This window comes from Medicago sativa, chromosome 7, assembly GCF_051527215.1.
Source record: "Medicago sativa cultivar Bolivia chromosome 7, Bolivia_mono, whole genome shotgun sequence".
NCBI classification, from domain to species: domain Eukaryota; kingdom Viridiplantae; phylum Streptophyta; class Magnoliopsida; order Fabales; family Fabaceae; genus Medicago; species Medicago sativa.
This window is the reverse complement of record NC_140755.1, coordinates 76,442,976-76,452,496: the sequence shown is the minus strand read 5'-3', so window position 1 is coordinate 76,452,496 and position 9,521 is coordinate 76,442,976. Positions and strand designations below refer to the sequence as shown.

At 35.4% G+C, this 9,521-nt stretch overlaps 1 pseudogene across 1 annotated transcript; it reads left to right on the top strand.

Moving 5' to 3' along the window:
* The first annotated feature begins 308 nt into the window (after positions 1-308).
* LOC146908627 (pentatricopeptide repeat-containing protein At2g22410, mitochondrial pseudogene) lies at positions 309-3,125 on the top strand (annotated as a pseudogene). The gene has a single exon (XR_015017740.1). The product of XR_015017740.1 is annotated as a pentatricopeptide repeat-containing protein At2g22410, mitochondrial pseudogene (transcript).
* Positions 3,126-9,521: the final 6,396 nt, after the last annotated feature.

The following is a 9,521-nucleotide window of genomic DNA, read 5'->3' as shown; positions in this document are numbered from 1 at the left end:
GCTCACTTCTTCATTTTCAGTTATAGATGTCATATTCTCTACTTTCATTCCACAGTTTGGATAGTTCATTTTGACAATCACTTTCACAACTTTTGTTTATGATTACTCCAAATTTACATGAAAAGGTGTGCACTAATTCAAGAAACTTTGGAAATGACATTTACGTGTGTACACTTGGTATTTCAATATTAGATAGAGAGTACAACGAGCAAGGGGAATCCTTTGTAACTAGTATTATTCCCCGGACATTTTCTTATAGTCAAGAGCTCAACCAAAACATGAATAAAAAATTGTGTTTTAGAACATTAACATTTTTTTTATTATTATAAGAACTATATTTTCAGACCTCACATATATTATTTGAACAATTATCCTTTTTTTATTTTATTTGTTACCTTGTTTAACGCATGTCCAATTTGAAAAATTGTTTCAAATATGTCATCATAACCTTTTAAAAAAAAAAACTAAATTGATTTTAAGTTCTTCAATTTCATAACTGAAGGTTAGTATCTTGCTCTGTCTCAAACATGATCAGAGAGTTACTTCCTACAGACCCTATCTCCATTTTCAACCTTCTCAAATCCTATGCACTTTCACCTACAAACATTCTCAAAGCCAATGAACTCTTCCGCCAAATTCCCAAACCCACTTTATCCCATTGGAATCTCATCATCCGTGGTTGGTCCCAAACCAATCAACCCATTGAATCCATTCGCAACTACAATCTCATGTATAGCCATGGCTTATTTGGTAACAATCTCACTTACCCTTTTCTCCTCAAAGCATGTGCACGCATTCCGAACGTTTCATGCACTACAATGGTTCATGCTCGTGTTTTGAAACTTGGGTTTGACTCTGATTTGTTTGTTTCGAATGCGTTGATTCATGGGTATGCGGGATTTGGTGAACTGGGTTTTGCGCGTAAAGTGTTTGATGAAATGTCTGAAAGGGATTTGGTTTCTTGGAATTCGTTGATTTGTGGGTATGGTCGGTGTAGGAAGTATAAGGAGGTTTTGGGTGTTTTTGAAGGAATGAGGATGGCTGATGTGAAGGGTGATGCTGTGACGATGGTGAAAGTTGTTTTGGCATGTTCGGTTTTGGGTGAGTGGGGTATTGCTGATGCTATGGTTGAGTATATTGAGGAAAATAAGGTGGAGGTTGATGTTTACTTGGGAAATACGTTGATTGATATGTATGGACGGCGCGGTATGGTTGATTTGGCTCGACGAGTGTTTGATCGAATGCGGGATAGAAATATAGTTTCTTGGAATGCTATGATCATGTGTTATGGGAAAGCAGGAAACTTGGTTGCTGCAAGGGAATTGTTTAATGGTATGCCGTGGAGGGATGTGATCTCGTGGACTTCTATGATCACTGGTTACTCTCAAGCGGGTCAGTTTGGAAAGGCAGTGAGGCTTTTCCAAGAAATGATGGTTGCTGAGGTGAAGCCAGATGAAATAACGGTTGCCAGTGTGCTCTCTGCGTGTGCTCATATTGGCGCACTTGATGTTGGGGAGGCTGTTCATGAGTATATCAGGAAATATGACGTGAATGCTGATATTTATGTTGGAAATGCTTTGATTGATATGTATTGCAAGTGTGGTGCAGTTGAGAAAGGATTGTCGGTGTTTGAAGAGATGGGGAAGAGGGACTCAGTATCGTGGACATCGGTTATTGCAGGCCTTGCTGTTAACGGTTCAGCAGATTCCGCACTTAATTTATTTTCACAGATGTTGCGGGAAGGTATTAGGCCTACTCATGGAACCTTTATTGGAGTTTTGCTGGCCTGTGCTCATGCTGGAGTGGTTGATAAGGGGTTGGAATATTTCGAAAGTATGGAAAGAGTTTATGGACTAACACCGGAAATGAAACATTACGGTTGTGTTGTGGATCTTTTGAGTCGATCTGGCAATTTAGAAAGGGCTTATGAGTTCATAAAGAGGATGTCCGTGGATCCTGATGTTGTTGTATGGAGGATATTGCTGAGTGCTTCTCAGGTTCATGGAAATCTACCCTTGGCTGAGATTGCCACAAAGAAGCTTCTAGAGACGGATCCTTCTAATAGTGGCAACTATATATTGTCCTCTAATACTTATGCAGGGTCCAATAGGTGGGAAGATGTTATTAAAATGAGAAGACTGATGGAGGAGAGTAATGTACATAAACCATCAGCTAGCAGTTCCATAGAAATAAACGACTCAGGCAGTTCTCAAGATACACGTTTTGAAGTTCAAGAGAAAACTAAATTATTGAGTGATATGTAGAAGAATCATTTATTGCTTTATGAATTGATTTCTTTTGTGGGACACCAGGATAAATAGAAGGGAAAAAACAAGTGGTCTTGAGATTTACACCTGACTCTTGATGGCCTAATCGTCTTCGATTTCTCACAAGTGACTTATATCCGTCGCCACATGGTACATGTTGAGTTGCTTGTTGTGGATTAGAGATTGAATTGCTAAACAAGCAGAGGATTAATGATGCCTGGTTGTATCTAACTGTTAAGAATGTGTCTTATTGTACCTTGCTCATACTGAAATCACCAGTGGCTGCTGTTACCTCATATTACCGCTTCATAATGACTCATCAAAGTTGCAGCAGAAGACGACAAACCTCTTAAAAAAGACTGGCCATATAGCAGCTCGAGATAATGACATTATGGATATCATCAAATTCATGAGGCAAAGGTTGTTTAAGCTTCTGCTTTCTGTGATACCATTTTATCCACTTGGGTATTGAAAGGGCAGACATCTTGACTCTTTTTGAACCCATATATTTACTTCCAGTCCAGTCCCATCTTTCAACTGTTAGTAACTAGACAATGCTGCCCTCAAGTTCCAGGATATATACAGTATGAAACTTATATAAATATACAATACTTCATAAGAGAAGAGATACTAGCACGTCCAATAACATGCTCCCCAAATTTGGATATAATTTTTTGTATAAGCTGTTCTTGGCACCATTTGAACAACGATTCTTGTTTTTTATTTTTGGACAAAATCATTCTTGGTTTCTTTTGCATGATTTGTCTTCTACAACTTATCAATGTTGTATTGTGATATACTAATACTAATACTAATTATGGACAAATGAGAGGAAACAAGTTATTATGTTGGCTGTAACTACTGCATGGTTTTGTTCCTACTTGCTTTTTTTTTCATTGTTACGTACACAAAACTAATGTTCACTGTTGAGAACATATCATTTCGCATAAACTTCTTCGAGAGTGGCTTATGTTGATGGTTCTTGTTTGGTTTACCGTTTAGGTCTGAGTGATTAGTTTCATAAGAGATGTGACTTGTATACTTGATGTTTCAAAATTTTGGATGAAGATGTGTCAATATTTTGATGGTCTTAGGCTATATTTGAATTGATGAAATGGAATGCAATAGGATGGTATGAAATGTTGTGACGAAGTATTTCATTATTTGGATATTTTTTAAAAATCATGAATGAAATCTAATGGTATCCATTCAGTCTCATTCCATTGTTTTTCCTCACTGTGTTCCCTCTCCTATTTGAAGGGTATGGAATGGAATCACTTACTAATTAAACTTTATAATTTTTTGGGTTAATTATGTTTCTAGTCCCTATAAAATAGCGATCTTGTAAGTTTAGTCCCTACTTAATTTTAATAGCATTTTTAGTTTCTATAAAAAAAAAATTACTTATAATTTTAGTCCCTGCTAAAACAAAGTTTGATTAATTATCCTTAAACTCTTAAATTTTTGAACGATTTTTTTGAGACAAGATTAGAACACTATGAAAGGTTCGTTTACTAAAATTTAGAATTTTCTGACATGAAATGAATTAAATATGAATTTTTTAAAACGACAAAAGTTAAAGATAAAAAGTAATAAAATCTGGATGTAGAAATCAAATTTTGCAATAATTTTTTGCGGACGAACTTTTAGTAATGTTCTAAACATGTTTGCAAAAAATTGTTCAAACATTTAAGCGTTTAAGCATAAATTAAACAGATTTGAATTGAGTAGGGACTAATACTCATGCAGAAAAACAAAATTAGGGACTAAAAATGCTATTAAAATTAAGTAGGGACTAAACTTACAAGGTCGCTATTTTATAGGGACTAGAAACATAATTAACCCTAATTTTTTTAAGGGTTAATTAAGTAAGTTTTTAGTCCCTGTAAATATTCACAGTTTTGTTTTTAGTCCCTACAAAATAAAATCACACTTTTTAGTCCCTGTGACATTTTTCTTAAGCATTTTAGGGACTAAAAATGCTGATGGAAAACTTTTATAGGGACTAAAAATGTTGTTGGAAAATTTTATAGGGACTAAAAATGTTGATGGAAAATTTTATAGGGACTAAAAAGTGTGATTTTATTTTGTAGGGACTAAAAACAAAATTCTGCATATTTATAGGGACCATTTACTTAATTAACCCTTTTTTTAATTACAAATTTATCCTTATATATTCTAATCCATTCTTCAACACTTGCTTTATTCAAGTTGAGACAAATCAAACAAGATGAGTGAGCAAACCAAAAAAAAAATTCAAGATGAATGAGTTCAACTAGTGTCTACTAAGTGATAATATTATAACGCAGTAATTAATACTTCATTATTTTTTTGTCAAGTAGTTTATTTAGAGCTGTCAAAACGGGCGGCCCGGCCCGTTTAGGCCCGGCCCGGCCGGGTAACGGGCTTTTTAGGGCCGGGCTTAAAAGCCCGGTTTGAATATGGGCTGAAAATATAGAGCCCGAGCCCGGCCCTTTACGGGCTCCCGGGCTAACGGGCCAGCCCTGGCCCGGTGGTTCCTCTTTTTTTTTTTTTTTTTCATTTTTTAAAGATTGAACATATTAATTTTTTTTGAATAAGCTAAGCACCACAATATACAGATACAAGTTGAATAACCATAGCAACCAAAGAAAACTACCAAAAAGCTTAAAAACTGTTAGGCACCTAGCACAAGTTGCACAACACATGCTGCAACAAACGCATGAAAATCTGCTACAATAACATAGCAGCAGCACAAACATTACAAAGTCAACAGCACAAATACTAATAATTAACATAAGAAATTTAATGATATTAATTAACAGAGTACAGCAGCACAAACACTACAATAACAGAGTAAATCTGGTACTATAGAGATTGAACATATTAATTAACATAAATATAATACCAATTATCCATGATTATCCAAAATGACCAAGATTCTAAATTCAAAATACTAATTATCCAGAATAACATAACAAAAGTTTTAATGATTCAAAAAGTCACTCCCAACAAAGTCACTTAATCATCAGTAAGGTTCACAACATCCACACTGTTTGATGCTTGTCCACTTCCATGAGTTTCTTCTTCTTGATCGTCATTGTTGTCATCATATAATTCTACAAATTAAGAAATTTGATTGTTAAGCATAATATTATTCCAACAAAATAGGATGTTCCAACAAGAAGTGCATAATATTCTTGAAGCAAATGGCCTAGAGGAATATTAAAAAAATAAATAAAGAAAATACTAATCTTATCAATACTCTCAAGTCTCTAACCAGTACAGGATAAGTGGTTATATTGATATTAATTTTTAAGTGATTAATTTACAATATAACATAACAGTATTCTATCATAATAATATAAACAATCACATAACATAACAGTATTCTATCATAATAATATAAACAATCACATCTAGCTTAAATGTGTTATTCATTGATTTGATTTAACATCTATAGACTAACCTCAATGAAAAAAGTGGTTTATTATTTGTATTAAAGTGCATCTATATCAGATCACAACCAATTTCTCATTCCTTCATTTCCAAGCAAAAGTTTGTGGTCAAACTACAGCAGCCTAATCAAATCCCATTTGTGTCACCTTTATCTTGATGTAGCACCTTAATCATCAACAAGACAGCTAAAATATACCCTCATAGTACTATTACTGCTTATGTTCATGTAGCCAAAAGCCTTGCACCTAATTATCACTCACTATTACCTACCATCTATAAAACCACTCTGCTACATTACACTTCCACAAACCAAACTCACAGCAATAAAATCTTAAACCTATCATTTGCATTTTTCCAACAACAGAAAAACTATCTAGTTACTTCCAAATTCAATCACAAACAAGAAGATGAAGCAAATCATCTTCTTCACACTCTTAGTACTTTTTGCTCATGTCTTTTTTACCACTACAGCTCAATCACCTGCTGCAGCACCTAAAGCCGCAGCAAAACCTGCCCTTGCCACGCCAGCTCCAGCAACAGGATTGGACTAGTTGTGATAGATTTGGATAGTTTTCATAATGTGAAACATTATATGATCTGGCAGCAACATTATATTTCTCACTAGGCAGCAACATCAGCTTTCAAACCATTGACTATATTAACTATAAAACAATTGTAAAAATGATAGAACTTTAAAAATTATACCTTCAAAACCATGTAACCAGCTACGTGCACACAAGAGAGCCTGAACAGAATCATCTTTCATTGAACTTCTATACTTATTCACCACTCGAGCGCCAATACTAAACGCAGATTCTGATGCCACTGTTGTTATTGGAATACTCAATATATCGCAAGCCATCCTTGCAAGATTTGGACTTCTACGACTTCTTTCCTTCCAAAAAGCCAAGACATCAAATTCTGCACATCGAGGCATCCGCGGCTCATCTAAATAAGTATCAAGTTCAGATTTTCCAGTGTTGTTGCTTGATTGGCTTTCATATTCCTCAAATTCCTACAAATCACCCAAACAAAAACAATTTGAGTTCATACAAACAAAAACAAAATAATTAATAAAAGAATAAAATAAAGAAGGAATATATGAACTTACATCATATGAAGATGACACAATTTGAGTTCCTCCTCCATGGCTAGTTTGGACTTGTGAAGAGCTTAGATTAGAAGGAATCCCATTCTTCACATACTCGGCAAAAAGCTTCCCCAATGCCATCCTAATATTTTTCAACTTCTCCTCAGTAGTGAGTGGGTCAAGTTTTTCATAAGCAAATTTCACAAAGTTTAGCTTTTTGGTTGGATCAAGAACAGCCCCAAATGCCAAAACATCACTATAGTCACTCCAATACTTATCAAATTTGTCCTTCATCCTTCCAGCCATTTTTTGAATCAAAGGATCTTGACTATTCAAATAAGATCTTATAAGGCACTCTATCTTCCATATTTCACCAAAGTACAAGTTTGATGTAGGATATGAAGAGCCGGAAATCAAGTTTGTGATATTGTAAAATGGCTTCAAAATATCACACATCATTTCAGCCCTTCTCCACTCCTCACTTGTAGGACAACACTTAAAGTTTGAATCGCGCAAACTTAAGCTATAAAAGGCACGACGATAAGCAATCGAACTCTGAAGCATTATAAAACTAGAATTCCATCGAGTAACACAATCTAATCTCAATCCGATGGTTGTATCAATATCACCAACAGTTCTAACACATTCATTGAAAAGTAATGTTCTACTTTCTGTTACCCTCACATAAGCCACACTTTGTCTAATCTTATGTAAAGCATCACTAACTACCTTGAGTCCATCTTGAACAATGAGGTTCAAGATGTGAGCTGAGCATCTTATATGAAAAAATTCTCCATCAAGCAACAAACTATTTGATAGCCCTAAATGTTCTTTCAAAAAGTTTTGCATACTGTTGTTTGAAGAAGCATTATCTAAAGTGATGGAAAAAATTTTCTTTTCAATGCCCCAATCATCTAAAATTTCCAACACCTTCAATGCTAAATCTCGCCCAGCATGTGGGGGTTCCATGTGAGCAAATGCCAAAATCTTACTTTGCAATTTCCAATTCACATCAACATAATGAGCAGTTAAAGAAATATAACCTTCATTCGTGCATGCAGTCCAACAATCAGATGTCAAGCAAACTCTCCCACGAACGTGAGCTAACTGTGATTTTAACTTTTGTTTCTCATCAGCATAAACATTCAAAATCTCTTTGGCTATAGTATTTCTACTAACAAAAACACAATCATCATTCAAAAACTTCTGGTATTCTCTAAAGACCCTCCACTCAACCATATTAAATGGCGCACCATGTGTAATCATGATTCTAGCTAAAATTTCTCGATTAGCCATAGGGTCAAACTTTTTCTTTCTCAATTTTCCTTCAGCATCAATCATCATTTCACCCACATCATGATTTCTAAGACTCTTTCTACAACTATCTTTATGACGCTTCAAATGACTAGTTCCGGCCCCTGATTCACAAGTCAATAACTTTTCACACCCCTTGCTTTTACATTTCTCTACTCCGTCTACAATACCAACTTTCACAAAATATTGCCACACTTCAGATGTTAGAGCCTTACCCTTGCCCGTAGCCTTGTCCTTAGCCTTGTCGTTAGCCTTGCCCTTACGCTTCTTATTCTTCGGTTCAGAAGACACTTCTTGTGCATTTTCATCAAATCGTGGTACCGGTGGAATTTCCTTATCTTGGCTCTCAATTACCCCATCAACGCACATTTCATGACTATCACTATCCGTATCCGCCATATTTCAAGCACAAACAGATTGTAATTCCTACAGTATTATATGACAAATTATAAGTCAAACTAAATGTAGAATAAGGACATCTAAACCAAATTATATGTGGGCCTTTTGAGTTTAAACATGGCATTGAAGAGCTGAGTGCCTCACAATAAAATTATGCAACACCTCTTAACATAAAATCTAAACAATACTTAACAAAACTAACAAACAACGACCCAGATTTCTAAAACTTGAAATTAACACAGATAAACTAAAATTAAAGGAAAAATTTAAGAAACAAAAGTTCAATACAACAAGTCCCAACATAAAATTTAAACAATACGTATTTAATCATCAAAAGAGAATAATTGTTTGCCAAAGGTAGCAGATTGATTATAACCGAAACATACTTAGCATTGAAATTAAAAACAAAAGTTCAATAAACCTTACATCCAAATCAGTTCATTAGAAAGCTTCTCTAACCCTGACCTAACACACAATAGAATGAAGAAGAAACAAAGAAGACGAAGAAACGGAGTTGTTGAAGAACCTGAAGAAGACGAACAAACGGAGTTGAAGAAACCTGAAACGAACCTGAAACGAACCTGAACAAGACGAACAAACGGAGTTGTTGAAGAAGAAGAAACGAAGAAGAAACGAAGAAGAAGAAACGAAGAAGAAGAAAACGAACCTGAGTGAGAGAGGCCGCCGTTCAATTCAACTTCAATGTTTTTAGGGATTCTACTTTCTACTTTCTAATTCTATCTTTGCCTCTTTGCCTTTGGTTTGTTTTGTTCATTAGGTGAGTCCGTGAGTGAGTATTTGGAATTGAATTGGGCCGGATCTTAATAGTAATTTGGGTTGTCCAGTCCAGTGATCCAGTCCAGTCTAGTGAAAAGAGTAAAAAATTATATTTTTTTGCGGGCTGCCGGGCTGGCCCGAGGCCCGACCGGGCTGGCCCTACCGGGCTCCGGGCTTTTTCGGGCCGGGCTAAAAAGCCCTGAATCGATTCGGGCTCCAAATTTTCGGCCCAAGCC